Source organism: Ursus americanus, chromosome 24 (genome assembly GCF_024610735.1).
Source record: "Ursus americanus isolate L20-20 chromosome 24, mUrsAme1.1.p, whole genome shotgun sequence".
In the NCBI taxonomy this organism is placed as follows: Eukaryota; Metazoa; Chordata; class Mammalia; order Carnivora; family Ursidae; genus Ursus; species Ursus americanus.
In genome coordinates this window covers 24,759,357-24,775,614 of record NC_142150.1, presented here as the reverse complement: position 1 = coordinate 24,775,614, position 16,258 = coordinate 24,759,357, and the positions used below count along the sequence as shown (strand labels likewise).

Sequence of the window (16,258 nt, the reverse complement as noted above, 5' to 3'; positions counted from 1 at the left end):
GTGATGTCAGGAAACTGCACAGGTAAACACAAGAAAACATCCACTTAGAGATTCTGTTTAGTTGAGTAGAAGCCATAATCTTTTTAATTTGGGGCTATCGCAAAGACAGAACAAACTAGATGTGAACAATGTGTGTTTCAATGAACTCCAATAAGACAAGTAATATGTTGCATAGAAGTCTGAAGGGTTTGAACCACAGAGAAGTCGGGGTGGTTCTCCATTCTAAAGCGGCTTATACTTTTCTTGCTGATAATTTTATTACTAATGATTGTATTTTCTCATGTATTTTATTATCTTAGAATTACTTGTATAACAAAAGAAAATTATTATTTGCCTGTAGCTCTTTCTTTTCTATTTTTAAAATTCTGTAAGGAAATGGGGCTTGAAGAACACTCACTGATTGTTAATAATTGACAAGCAAAGGCTTGCACCTGTGTCTGAATTGATACATATAAAATGTGAATGATACAGCTGAAAATAACAGTCATTAGAATACTTGCATAATTCTTAACTCTGAAGATGTTCCTTCACCTCCATTGGAAAAACAACTCAAACATTAGTCCTGTCAAGAAATACCCTTAGAATAAAAGTTATCCATTTCCTTGAAGAAATCTTTAAAATATGAGGAATAGCTTCTGTTGGAGATATGTAGAGAGTCACTTAGGCTTGCCCAGAGATTTTGATGATTTCTTCTCTGAAATTTTGGCTTATTTTTAAGGATAGTGTATAACTCTTTACATTACAAAATTAAATAAAAACTTACACGCTTTCTACCACCAGATCAGTGTAAACTAAGAATTTTGCCTCAGTCTTGGGGTGTCTGTGTGGCTCAGTTATTTAGGCGTCTGCCTTTGGCTCAGGTCATGATCTCAGGGTCCTAGGATCGAGCCCGCCATAGGGCTCCTGTTCAGTGGGAAGCCTGCTTCTCCCTCTGCCCCTACCCCCAGCCCCTGCTCATGCTCTCTTGCTCAAATAAATAAATAAAATCTTGAGAAAAAAAAAGAATTTTGTCTCAATCTTGAAACTGTATGATGGGAGGGGCAGTGAAAAACATAGAAAGTTAAAATGTATCATGGGTTACAAGAGCATTTAGAGTTATCATTTGACATGCATATTATTGCTTAGAATTTATTGGGCCTCAAATACATTCTACCTTGGTTCTTCACAGTCTGGCAAACCTCTAAACCAGATTATAAAGGATACTAATAACCTACAATTACTGAGCACTTACTAGATGTCAAGCACTCTTCTGAACAGTTTGCTTGGATTACCTCATTCAATCTCGGTATTAGGTTTAACTAAGGAATATCATGAGTAATTGAAATATTTTTACTACATCTTATTATTTTTAATTGACAGTGAATTGGAAACTTGCAGCTTGAACTTTTTTACATTCTCCTTCATGGCCTCCAGTCTTAGAAGACATTGTGTCTATGGCTTTTAAAATAATTCTCCAATTCTAGTTTCTTAAAATATTCTTCAAATTCTATGTCTGCCTTCAGCTCTATTTCACATCTCACTGTCTTGATATTTCATTTTCCTGATTTCTCCCTCTCAGTGTCCTCTGTGTCTTATTCCATCATCTTCCCTTTGTACTTCTCTTTATTTTAACATTTTCATCTTCATTCTTCTCTTCTTCTTCTTTCTCTTTTCTATATCCTGAAATTATGCTCTCCCTAAATTATGTTTAATACTTGTTTGTTTATCTTGTTCCCCCCCAAATTCTTTGCCAGCAGCATGTAAACAATCCATTGACGTTTCTTCATCATATTTATTTTATTTTATTTAGAGATTTTATTTGTTTATTTGACAGAGAGAGAGACAGCCAGCTAGAGAGGGAACACACGCAGGGGGAGTGGGAGAGGAAGAAGCAGGCTCCCAGCAGAGGAGCCCGATGTGGGGCTCAATCCCAGGACTCTGAGATCTCACCGTGAGCCGAAGGCAGACGCTTAAGGACTGAGCCACCCAGGCGCCCCTCTTCATCATATTTAGATAAATGTTTTCTTTTACATTCATGTTTTCTCTATGCGAAGGAATACCTCATCTAATTAAGAATGGGCAATAATGGCCTTGATTTCATGCTATTTGGGAAGTGCTTGTTCTAAGGAAACAAGATGCATTTGTAGTGATGGACGGACATGTTCAACATTGACATTAGCTTTTATTTCTCTGCAGCAAAATGTCAGTAAATAAGAAAAAAGGGCACACAACTTGAGGGATGGAATTCTCTTCTGACTTCAAGCAATTCCTGACTATGACACGTAAATACTATCACAGCAAGATTTTCCTCTGATTGTTTGGATTCTGTCGAAGTTGAGGATAAAAATTGGAGAATAAAAGAAATTTTATACATTGTTATTTTATTTTATCCATGTCTATATAGTTCTTTGACCTCGTGCTGCCATGCTTTGAGAAATCTCTTTGATTTACCTGATCAAAGTAGCTGGGAATACTACTTAGATTCAAGCCCCATAGGCTGGAGGGTTTGAACCTATTAATCTTTCTGAGCCTTTCCTGTCTCAGTGTAAAATGAGAAGATTGATGTCTTACCTGTTTGAAGGCCATTGGCTGTCTCCTGATGTATGACACGTACACCATCTCACCATCTACCTTACTCAATAGTAACCTGATAAAGAGATGTTTAAGGCCTGACATAATTCAATAAAGTAGCTTGCTAGATTTTTACCCCCAGTAATTTAATAATACCAATGATTTGTGATTTGTTTCAGCTGAAATGTTTATTATTAGATCAGTAGTGAGGTTGTAGTGAGAGTGTATGTGAATCAGAGACAGGGTTCAGCTAAGTCTCAATGGCAAACAATTTTGTTACATATTTCAATTTTTACAAATGATTTTTTAGCCTCTCAGTTCTTCCATTGGTTTATATTGATCAAGTGCTCTTGCATGCATTTCACTTAATTGGTACAGTCCCTAGAAAATACCACAAATGAAGTTTCAGTGAAAACTTTTTATTATATAAGCCCCTTTCTCTGATTAAATTTGTATAGAAATCATAAGAGCTAGTCTCACCTTATTAATAAAGCATGTCATCATTTTACTTAAGTACACAAAGTTAAACAAAAGAAATATTTATGGCAACTTTTAATAAATTTTTAAAAATCGAATCATTTCTATAATTAATTATAAATTATTTTTTCAGTCCTATTTTCTCTATCATGCCCTTCCTGTTCCTGCTTCATGATAGCCTTGGTGCCATCCAGCTAATCTCCATCTTCATGCCTAGTCATCTCTAAAAGCTAATTGGCAATCAGAACTGGTTCTCAATTTATCAGGAATCATATAAAGTTTATACAGGTGATGTGTAAATTATCTCCATTAACAGAGATTTTTTTTCTTTCCTTTTTGATCTTCATGACTATAAATGATATTTTGCTTGATTTTCCCTGTATACTCTATTATAGAATGTCCTTTTTTTCTTCTTCTTCTAGACAACTGTCTTAGAGTTAGGCCACTTATCATACTCAATCCTTCCTGATCCTGCTTTATCTTCCTCTGGCCTGATGTTTGTCTTAACCTTGTTCTCTGTATATTCCCTGACCATGGTTTGCCTGCCTCCCTCTAACTTTAAGCATATAGGTTCAGTACTCTCTGGCTTACTCAGCCCTGCCTAGAACATTTGTTTGGGCTCATTCTGCTTTTATCCTTAAGCATGAGATTTAATTAATAGCTAAATAAATTATTCAACAAGTAAGCCATAATGATTGTACCTACTAATCATTTCCTTCAAATGCTAGGTCTTATCAACTTCTTCTTTAGATCTAAACCCAAGGCTATCCACTGCCTTGAAATTGGCAGAAATAAAATAATAGTAATTTAATCTGTGCCATACTGAGAAAAGCAGGTGCAGCATTATTAAAATTAACTTTGACTCTGATTCTTTAACACATCAAATTAACTTCTATTTCTTTTATTATACTTGTAAATATACTTTTTTCCCATTGTTTTCTACCTCTTCACTGTTTCTCTTTCAAGATGGAAAATACCAGTTCTATTGAAATTTGCCATGGTAGGCTTATGACTTTACAATGGACACAGGTGCTGTAAGGGGTAGCATCTCTCTTCAGGCTGTGCAGCCTATTGGTAGAGCTGTAGGATGTTGACCTTGTCAAAATCTAGAAGCAAAAGTATCTGGGCTGTGTGATCTTTGGCTCAGGAATGGGAACTATCTGGGGTAGAGATGAAATATGTTAAATGGGCCATTTTCATAGAACTTTTTGTGGGTTTGTTGAATACATTTAAGTGCCTTAAATTCTCTTTAGATAGAACCAACAAATACAGCTGCACAAGAATCTCAAGATTTACCACGTAAAACAAGATTTCTTCCTTTGCTGACATCTACCAGTTGCTTCCTGTATAATGTGCTAAGTGTTTTACATGATTTCTCTCCTTTAACTCCAAAACTGTATGAGGCAATTGTTCTTATTGGCATTTACAAAGCAGAAATTTGGTACATAAAGAAGTTAAGTAACTGTCCTGTTCCTAAAAAGTCTCAGATCACAAATTATAAAGCCAAAATTTAAACTCATGTGTTGCTGACATCAAAACTCCCATTGTTAATTGAAATGTTAAGACTGCCTCTCTTTACCTCCAGCAGTCAATATTCATCTCATATAGGTCAAGAAGGTCATTTGGAGAGTATGTTTTTAGAGTAGATTCCTTACTTTGTCACTGTAATAGAGGAAGTCGAGCCTGGAACCATTTAGAAGGTAAGGTGAATTTGTAGAGTTAGTAAAGAGATAGCTGGGGAATATAACAGCAACCCCAACTATCCTGGAGAGTCTGAATAGTCTTGGGGATAAACGTAGTGTTACTGGCCCCCCAAGATCAGGTTCTTAAGTCTCAAGGTCATAGAAATGAACACTGAACTCAAGAGAAAGGAAAGAGCGGAGTTTATTATAGATAGCTTGTATACAAGGGAGCAGCTAGGAAAGAGAGATGTTGCTCCCTGAGGGTTAATGTGCAGGGCTTATAAAGGCACTTTTGTAAAGGGTGAGGGGGCTGGGAGTGGGTAAGCGTCCTTCAGTCCCCTGGTCATTATCTTGTGATGCCTACTTTTTAGCAGACACAATACAATCCCAGCATGCCTTTCTCCATGGTTGACATTCTTTTAGGGCTCCTGGAAAGTAGAAATAATTGTGCAAGTAGGCTTTTAAATTGTTACTTCTAACTTTGCCCAGACAACCATTACAGCCTAACACTGTTATCTCGTTCCCAGAAGGAGGCGTTTGTCTCTAAGCTTATGTAAACTTTCAACCCTTACCTCAGACCAGTGGCTTTTTAGGAGTTAAATCCCTCTTGCTTTTCCTACACTCTCTCAAAAGTATTATATGATTTTTGAAGATACTGCTTCCTATAACATAAAGAGCAAGCTAGATATCCTGTTATTTCTGTCACTTGCACAGATAGAGTTTTACCACCTTACCAAATATTGCATGGCAGCTAATCTTCTTTATAGAATATGGAATCAAAGCCATCAGTACATGTGAGTAAGGTGCTAAACTTTAGTTTATGAATAGCAATTTTAGTAATCCTTCATCACTAAGTACATTGCTAGCAAATAGCAGAAGTTCAAGACACAAAATTATAGTCCATGGAATTGGTTGTTAGCAACAGTTAGGAGCCACTGGGGGGGGGGGGGCTCAGCTTGCAGCCCATTTTGATGTCCTTCCACCTCTGTAAAACCTCAGGTCGTATTTGAGATTCAAGTCTTTAGGCAACCCAAACTTCAGATAATGATAATTAAATACAATTTCAAACTACTGAACAGTAATTTCCTCAAAGCTTGCTTTCAAATGGTTCATTATTTTATTCTTTTGGTGCAAGGATATTTATTACTTCCCACCACTCTGCCACCATCTGATCCTTATCTAATTGGATAAAATTTATCTTATTGATTCACATCTCAGACTGACTGTGGCTGAAGAGACACAGAGTAACTTGGACTAGGAAAAACTTCCAATAATCCACATAGTTTATATACATAATATATATATTTCCTCTAATAGAAATATATTAGAGGAAAGTTTTCCATGCTAATTTAAAAGTATGCTCCAACCTCTCCACACTATTCTGAGTTATAGAGCCACTATTAGTTAAAATATTTTAAGCCAGAGCTAAGTAGAATCAAACAGTACGCTCTGGCTCGCTCTTAATAACACTATGGCCTTCTGCTCTTTCCATTAGGGATCGCGTACCAAGTCCTGGGGCATTTTGCTTGGCCTCCTCTGCTTCACCCAATCTGTAGAGTGAAAATCACATGCACCTATATGGCCACCCTTCCTTCTTTTTCCTGAGTTCCATTAAACAATGAAAAGAATTGATTTGAGTTTGAACCCCAAGTATGTGACCTTGAACAAATATGCAAATTCTTTGATCCCTTGATTTTCTCACTTGTAAAATAAGAATAATACTTTCAGAGTTGTTGTCATAATTCTTGTGCAACATGTTCCTTTCAAAACAAAAACCCCCAAAATTTTCTGTGAAAAGAAAGGGTCCAGATAGAACAAAGTTGGATAATTCTAAATACTATGTCTTAATTTTTATGTATCGAAATTACATTATTGTATTAATGATTCTGAGAAATACTAAAGTAAGAAAACCAATTTATATTAACTCAACATTTCCCAGAAAGTTTGATTACATAAGCCGTGTGTTTAGACTTATTAGCCTGGTACAGACCTAGAAGAATATGGACTGCACTTCAGAAAAATGCTCTTTTAAGGACTAAAAACTCTCTAGTCTAGATCACTTTTCTAAATTCCAGGCTCCAGCTGCATATTTGGTATCCTCCCTTAGGTGTCAAGGACGCAAGCTGTTCAGAACTGAAATCTTGATTTTCTCCCTAAACCTACATTTCATGCAATCATTCTTAGCTCAGTAGACCTCAAATCTATCCTTTGGCTCTGGTCAAAGACCCTGAGGGTATTCTTGGTTTCCTTCTGTCTCCTACCCCATAAGATGATCATTAGGAAATCTTACTGAAAATGCACATGGAATCTGGTTGGTCACCTACTCCACCATTACAACCATGACCCAAGCCACTCTCTCACGTAGATGAAACAATGTCCTTTGTACTGGTTTCCATGCTCCTCCGCTGCCCTTGTACAGGCTTTTGTTAACATGTAAGTCATACGGTGTCCCTCTTCTGCTCAAGATTGTCTAATACTTTTTTTAACTTACTGAGAGTAAAAGCCCAAGTTGTGTCAATCCCTCAAACTTTCTTCAGGATTTGGCCCATTGCCTTAATTCTCAGACCTCACTTCCTACTACTCTCTACTTTGCACCTTCTCTTCAAGTTACAATGGTTTTTGGTGATTTTCAAATGTAGAAGGCATGTTCCTGCCTCAAGGTCTTTGCACATGCTGTTCCTTCCCACTTGGATACTCTTCCCCCAAAGAACTACATATTTTTGACCCTTGTCTTTCTCACATATCAAAAAATTTCTTGCTGCAATGCATTTTGGAAAATGCATTTCAGAAGAGTAAATATTAATCATCCATGAACTCATATACCTTTCCTGTTCATGGAAGAAACCCAAGCTAATATTTCAACGAAAGCTGTCATAACCATTCCATTTAACAATGCAGTTAAAAACAAGTCCCTTAACCACTGCAGTGTCTTTTTCTATTTTTTAATTTATTTTTCTATGAAGTACTTATCTATGACACTAAATTTTACTTATTATTTTCTATCTCTCTCCACCAAAATGTAAGTAATAGGAAGCCCCAACATTTCATTTCATCAATAAATACTGCATGATTTAATAAATATTTTATATAGAAACTTACAACTCTATATTGTTATTAACTTTGATAATACTTTTTTTTTGTTACCTTCTCCGGTGTCTTCTAGTTGCTAATGAAATGTCTCGCAAGAAAACCTGAAATTTTAATTTGAGAGAACAATATACCATATTTTCTTAATTTTACAGAAGAGGTATCTGGAATCTGTGTGTGTGTGTGTGTGTCCATTCCCTCTAATAAGGAATGTTGCGACTATATCAACCACACCCAGATAACTGAGAAAAAGAGAGAGAGGAAGCTTGATGGCTCCATCTGAGCCATCACTGAGAGTGCCTGCAACATCCATACATGATGTAAGTTTTAACTAAATGATCATTATTTTGTTCTGAGTCCTCACCAATAGTCTTCGACCTCCATATTTCTACTAACTAGTCAAGGCAATCTAGGCTTTTTTTTTTTTTTTAAACTTATGGTCTAAGTTCTTCTAGGCCCTACCTATTAACCAATTTCAAAGTTACATCCACATTTTTTGGTATTGTTACAACAGCACCCCACTTAGCACCAAATATAACAATATCTAATTTGTACGTTAATATATTCTTCAAATCAGCAATTCCACTCCGTTTATTTGCTAATATGAATGTGCATTAGCAATACTAAAAAACTAGGGAGAAAAGGCATTTCCCATCAAAAAGAGAACTACTCAATAATATCAGGAATATTTTTTTAAATTTTAATTTAAAAAATTTTTTAAAGATTTTATTTATTTATTTGAGAGAGAGAGAGAGAGAGAGAGAGAGACAGCACCATCAGGGGAAGTAGCAGGCAGAGGGAGAGGGAGAAGCAAGCTTCCCAACGAGCAGGGAGCCTGATCTGGGGCTCGATCCCAGGACCCTGGAATCATGACCTGAGCTGAAGGCAGATGCTTAACTAACAGCCACCCAGGTGACCCTATCAGGAATATTCTTGCAATGATGTACCATATATTGATTAGAATAAGTAAATTAAAGCTGCATGTTTCAATATGGACAGATTCTAAAAATTAATTGCTTAAAAACACAAGGTAAGTTACACTTTATATATATATGTTTATATATATGTATTATAAAATATTACGCTGGTTAAAAATAATATTAAGACATTCAAAACGATATAGATAAGAAAATTACAAAGATATTCAGGTATTGATAAGCATCTAATTCAAGACTGAATTTCTCTGTGAAGTGTGAGGAAGATGTAATGAAGAGAGAGCACAGAGTAAGGCTTCAACTGCCATCGGGAGGTTGTGCAGATGCATATTACATAAATTGTTGTTTAAATTCTTAAATGTTAGCTAGTAAAGTGAAGCACGATTGGATGAAAGGAGATTTTATAGGTTTATATCGCTTTGAAGAAAAAATGAAGGCTCTAACTGGAGTGGAGCATATTAAAAAAATATTAAAGACATCATCATTTTAAATTGCCCCCAGATTCAAGGATCATAACGCGAGAGAAAAGACTGGGTTGCCATCAGGCTGCTCTTTACCAACTGCTCTGTAAATAGTTACAAAAATTCTTAAAATACTCTCTTATTCTATTGGCATTGATCGTTTCTTTCTGGCGTTTTGTAAAACACTTATTTACATGTTGCACTTATACTCTAGGGGCTAATTCTGTGAACTTCAGAAAAAAATTAAATATGTTGGAAGATTATGTAAGTGCAAATGTTATATTTAAATGATTGAAAGCCACTAAGGCAAAATGTCAGCAGTATTCACAATTCTTTGCAAGGGAACTAGTTCCATATAATAGAAAATATAGCCCCAGACCCATATCCCATTAAAATGTAAATAGACAGGCATCCCAATGTGTTTCTTTCAAACTTTCTTCATACAAATCGAGCCGTACTTTATGCATGAGGCTGTAGCTAAAATTGTCTTGTTGCACATCTGCATTGTGATTACTGGAGGTTTTAGCATTTGATGCCAAAAGAGATGAAACTCATATCCAGAAATCCATCTGGAGAAAAGTGAGGGTAAGCTTTTATTCTTTATATTGTGCATTGTGGATCACTGGACCAGATCCAGAAAGTTCACATTGGTTTGAACCAACTTGGAAAACCTAGTAGAAAGAAAAAAAGAAAAAGAAAGAAAAGGGGCAGATTATTTTGTTATTGTGAGATGCTTTAGATGGTGTAGGCAACACTCATATATTTGAAAGTTTCTTTATACCTGAAAGACATTTCATCATAGTGAAGCATCTGCATATATTTGGCAAGAAGTTTCCTCTAGTCATGTATCATTATACTTTCTGAGAGTTAGGAGAAAGTGATGCTTCTTGTACACCAGCAGCTCAGGTGTCGTACAGCCGGGTGTCACATCTGTGCTCAGTCACTCATAACTGCATGCATGACCAAGAGGTAAATTCCCTATCCTCTCGGAGTTCATTTTCATCCTCTGAAATGGGAACAACGAGCACATCTACCTCGTGATATTGTGCACAGGTCGGGTGACAGAAAGTACCTAGGATGATATCTTTGACACACTAGGAATGGAAACATCAGAGTTATTTTTAACAATAGCCTTCTTATTTTAAAGTGGACCTAAAATTGAAAGAAATACTAATTTTATCAAATCACAGATCTTTATTTTATACAGAGATAACATGTATTTTATTATATTATAATATATATAATATATATAAATTACATATATTTAATTATAGATACAATTACATATATCTAACTATATTTTATATATATATATGTATATATATATACCATTATTGATTTTTATAGACGAAAAAAACCCTCTTTTTAAAGAAGTATTCACAGAGCCATCACCTCCCATCTCATCCCAGCCAGCCCCCTGCCTTCTCCCCTTTATTCTCTGAAGAAAGTCTTTTCTATGTCACAAAAATGCTACAGTTATTTGAATAATCTTCATATTTTTCTAAGTGAAGAAATGTCTTTCCATCTCTGAATTTCTGTTAACACTTTCTTATTTATATTATGATTATTTGTATTTACTTATTTTTTACCCACAAGGGTAGCTTCCAAATTCTTTTGACTAGTACTTTCTGTAAAAAATACATTTTATAGGGTTTTCTAGTGTGCATATGCTTATCCTTACCATTATCATTCAAGCTGCTCTAATAATGTTTGGATTCTATTCTGTTCTATTCCATTCTAACCTTTCACCATTACACTGTCCTATCCTAATCTTTTATTTTCCTCCATCTCTTTTGTCATGTAACCTGGTATCCTAATATATCCTATATTACTCTATTTTATATAGGTGTGTGTGTGTGTGTGTGTGTGTGTGTGTGTGTGTGTGTGTGTGTATAATTTTTTTTTTTTTGAGAGAGAGAGAGAGAGAGAAAGAGTGTGCATGGGGGTGGGGGGGCAGAGAGAGAAGGAGAGAGAAAATCCCAAGCAGGCTCCATGCCCAGTGAGGAGCCCCACCAGGGGCTTGATCTCATGACCCTGAGATCATGACCTAAACCAAAATCAAGACTGGGGTGTTTAACAGACTGAGCCACCCAGGTGCCCTTATTTTACATTTTTAAAATGCTAGACTGAACCTATAAATTGATTACATGCTCAGTAAGGTTGTGATCACAATCTGTAAAGTATTTCTTCCCCCTCCTTGAGTTAGGAACCATGTTGGACTCTTCTTGAATTTTCAGTAGTGTTTAGCATGATGTATCATATATATATGCATGCTAAATATATATATATATATATATATATATATATGTTATGTGTGTGTATGTCATATATATATATATATATATATATATATATATATATATATATATACACATATATATGTTTCTACCCTGGAACACTGGTCTATACACAGAAAAGTTTACTAAATCCAAATCTAAAGTTAATCCCTAACTCAGAGTTACAGCTGTGGGCAAAAGTATTATTCTCTATTAGAAACTTTACTAAGCTCTCTATGGGTTTTTCATCATTAAGATATTATCTCAGATGTATAGAACTTGTAATGGAAAAATAGTTTGAGAGGAAAAATTGGAATAACAAATAATTATTCATATTGTATTGGGATATCATCTCCGTTGAATTTAGTGAAAAAAGTTTATTTCCTGGTTATGGATTGAAGCACATTTCTTTCGATCAGCCAAGATTTTAACTAGCTCTGCCTTATTAGAATGGGAGGGGGGAAGGTAAGAATCGGGAAGAATAAGTGAAGATACATGAGAAAAAATGTTGGCACTTTATAAATAATAGACTCTAAAATTATGTCAGTAAAGACTGAATTTCTTTCACTTGTAGTACTGGTATTTGAAACAGTACTTATATTTATATATTTTTTTGTTTGAAACAAAGGAAAAAATGCAATCATTATCCCAAAGGGTTGAAGAAATGGATTCACCATACAAGTTGCAGTAAAACATTGTGCAGATACACTCCAGAATTCTAATTACATTTTAAGATTGGACTACTCATGAAGATGATTTTAGAAAGGAATGCACACACACACACACACACACACACACACACACACACACACACACAGAGGCAAAATAAAATTGTCCCAATTTTATTTGTCTAGGATGCATTTAGAAGTTAAATAGAGGATACCATTGAGGATAGATCAACCAGAACAATTTTATAGAAGCCATGTAAGTACTTCTTAGAATTTGTTATTAAAAAAAATATTAAGTAAAGGCCCCTTCAAGTATAATGGAATCTATTTGCAAGATCTTCTGTTTTTGCTGTATAACAACCAAGAAAGTTAAAATCATGTGCCACGAGTCATGTAATTGGTAATATTACAGTGGAGTTATTTAAGGAGCTGAGTACTAAAAGAAAGGAAAAAAAGAAAGAAAAATAACCTTAGATTAAGCCCTTTCCCCCCCTGTAATTCTCTGTTTGTAAAAGTTTTATATGGGTGACTTCATATTTGCTAAAGAGATTGTTTTGAATTTCACTTAACTGCCAAACATCTGGGCAAAGCTGTGACCCAGGAGGAATGATATTTAATGAAAGATGAGCTATGGATTTTATACTAATTCGGGTCCCACCAAGGCCAAGGTCAGCTCCTCAGGATAACAGTGCCAAACTATTCCTCATGCTTTGTCTTCACGGGTGGCCTTGTTCTCTGATGAAAATCCGCAGTTCAGTGGACATTGCTCATGACGGAGGGCCTCAAACTGAATCAAATGACAAGGATCAGTTGACTTCATGTCTACGTACAAAAAACACTCTCTTCAGAGAAACAAAATCAAAGAAGTGAAGAAGCTTATGTGTTCCTCTTAGAAATTGTTTTCTTAATTCCAATTAGGTCCAAACATGGCATGCTAGTAACTCATGACATTTTCTCTCAATAGGATGAGCTTGAAAAATATATTTTTAGAGACTTCTTTTTGAATTACTGGTCCACTACCCTTTGTATTTCTAAACTAGAATTCTAGAAAAAAATTGCTCAGTGTATGTAGTGCTCTGGGGAAAATCTTTTGAGCACCCTGCACACTGTATTCTAATGGAGAATACACTACAATAGCAGATTCAGTGATAAAATTATGCCCTGACAATGAAAAGAAAAAAAAAGAAAATTCGAAAATATTCTAAAATATAGATATTATTTAAGCAAAACTTTCTATCTTAAGATAGAAAGATTTGAATATATGAGATTTTAATGCATTTTTACAAATGTATTTACATGTCTCACTAACATTTTACAGAAGAACAAAAATGAGTTAAAATTTCATGTTGTACTACAGACAACTGCGATTGCAAAAGACAACTATAATAAAGCTTGAAATAAAGTGATTTTGTTTCAAAGCTTACAACTGATTATCTTCAAATAAGTCACTTAAGTTTTGGAGAGCTATGTTGACTAATCTCTAAAGTATAATGCTATCTCATTCACAAGGTGATATTGTAACAATTTCTCCCAATTTGCCTTAAACTACAGCAGTAATAGATGCTTACCTCAATGTAGTGCTACCCAGTCAATGTGGGAACAGGGTCCAAGGTTAGTGGTTACAAAGCTAGTTCTACACTAGCAGACAGGGTCTAGAATTAGTTTGGGACAGAGTTTTCCTATATCAGACAGCACATGGCCAATATTTCTTTTTTATTATAACATATGAATTATTTTCATTTAAAATCTTTTTCAAAATGAACTCAAATTATTTCATAGGAATAGATTTTATATATTGATTATTAAAATCTGTCCATATAGCTATATCCCAAGACCAGGAAATTCACATCCTACTATACAATTCCAAGCACAATTTACAATGACATTGTATATATACTGTTACAGCAGATAAATCAGGTAGAATTGAATTTCAAATAGTCACCATCAAAGATATATGATAAAACAGATACAATCTGAATCTATGAAAATTAATACCTTACTTGCTCTTCCTTTCCATGAATAGTGTTTTTGCATATTTCCAAGAGTTATATAAATGACACAAAAGGTGTGTTTTTCTTGACTTTCTGATTCAAGCCCTCCATAGATGAGACTATACCATAATGTTATTAACTTTTACTGTAGGAGCAGACTATATATGTAATTTCAATCTTGAGTTATTCTAATATGATTGTAGGACTATAGAACTGCAACACGTCTACTGTTAAGAATAGCGGTTAAAAAAAACTTCTTTGTAGTATCCTCTTATATTTTCTCTTTAGTTTTTAGGAGATAGCATTCCATATTGTTAGGTGGATAATATAGAATTATGCCTAAAATAGATCTTTAAAATTAAAATTTTTTTCCAAATTATAATTAACACCCAGATTGAGTTCTATAGCTAAATAGCTTTTTTTTTTTTTTTTTTTTTTTTTTTTTTTTAACATCAAACAGTTATCTATTTGACAAGTAAGGACCTTTTCATAGGAGTTGAGGAAGAGGCAGCTTACTAGCTATATACATATGGAAAAAAAAATACCAGCAGTATTAAGAGGAATAATAAAAAGGCATGTACAAATCTTTCCCATCTGCAGGCCATAATCAAAGACATCCAGAGAGTAAGACAGGCTGTCAATGTAACAAAAGATTTTGTGGCCCAGGGACCAATCCAACCCACTGGTGATGTCCACCTGGTCAAAGTACACATGAGGGTCAGGAGAGAGGGAGTACAGGGACCCCTGGTGGGGATCCAGAACTGCCAGGGCTCTTTCCTCAGGTGTGTGCCAGCAAAGTATCTCCCATTGGGATCTAACTTCCTGTCATTGACTCGGTTGTTTTTCTTGTCTTTATCTACTGTGGCCAGGACAACTGCAGACTGATCTTCCCAGTTCACAGTGCAGAACTTTGTTCCAATGGTGGCGACCTACATCTCCTCAAGACTGGTGAAGGGCCACAGAACTAGCGGGGGCATCGACAGTTACTTGCTGTACTCGCTTGCTGAACGAATCCCACTGGCAAACCTCTTTTGCAGGAATATCTAGGAAGAGCAGAGAGTTGGATGCCTCCTCCAGTACTGGACACTCACAGCACCAGAGTTCTTCGGCAAAACACGCTCAATCTTAATGGAAGACATTGTCATGGGGGAGATCTTGGTTCTAGTGACCTTTGGAGAGCTGGCTCCTCGGTAGCTTTTGGAATTCTTTTTTATGGATTCTAGTAATTCTTAGCTTTAACTTCTATTTTCCATTTTTATGTACCTGCCAGTAAATGATGGTTGAAACCTCTAGTTGTATTACATAGTTGTAATAATGTCTTTCAATTCCCTTCTGTTCTACTCTCTGATTATTAGATTTTAGCATGTAAGAAATCTATTGAAATTTTAAACCTGCTCAAACCTTTCCACTAGGTTAATTCTTTGAATCTTTGAGTTACAAAGGTTTTTTTCCTGTTAACTGTATTTTTAGTCCCTTCTGGAAAATTCAGGATTAATTTCCCAATAATGTGAGGATGTAACATTCAGCACTAGAGAAATTCTATTTCTATTATAGAAGCAGAGAGGAAGTGTGCATTAATTTTGCACCCAAAAAGCTTGCATGTTGTGTTCTATAACTGCCCTTCTTTGCTGATAGGGAAACTTTGTGCTGGGAATTCCTTCCAGGAAAAAAAAAAATTGAGAAAATACTTACCTGGTTGTAGTGGAAGAATTTAAGATATTCCCATTCAAGATTCACCAATGAGGAGGGCACTGAAAAAAATAGCCAAGGGGATTGGGGTCTATCTGCTTGGATCTATCCACTTAAAAACTTGCAACAAGTTTGGATCTATCCGCTTAAAAAATCTTTGTCCTTATGTAAATTCTTCCTTATGAAAACCCTTCTCTTGTGGTTATCATGGGGATTACATTTTATAATTGCCCAAGTACATACTGTTAAAAAAAAATTCAACCAAGTAAATTTTAAAGATGTAATTGACTTTATTAATTGATGCATGAATCAGGCAGCAGCCCACCTAACAAACAGAGGGGAGCTCCAAAGGGCTACAGAATAGGAAAGGTTTTTAAAGGTAGAGAGGAAGTGAAGAAAAGGAAGTTATTAGCAAAGAATGTGTTGTTTTAGGCGCAGGTGC

General features: G+C 35.3%; 1 pseudogene; it reads right to left on the bottom strand.

Moving 5' to 3' along the window:
• Positions 1–12,839: 12,839 nt before the first annotated feature.
• On the bottom strand, positions 12,840–15,272 carry LOC123799567 (regucalcin pseudogene; annotated as a pseudogene).
• Positions 15,273–16,258: the final 986 nt, after the last annotated feature.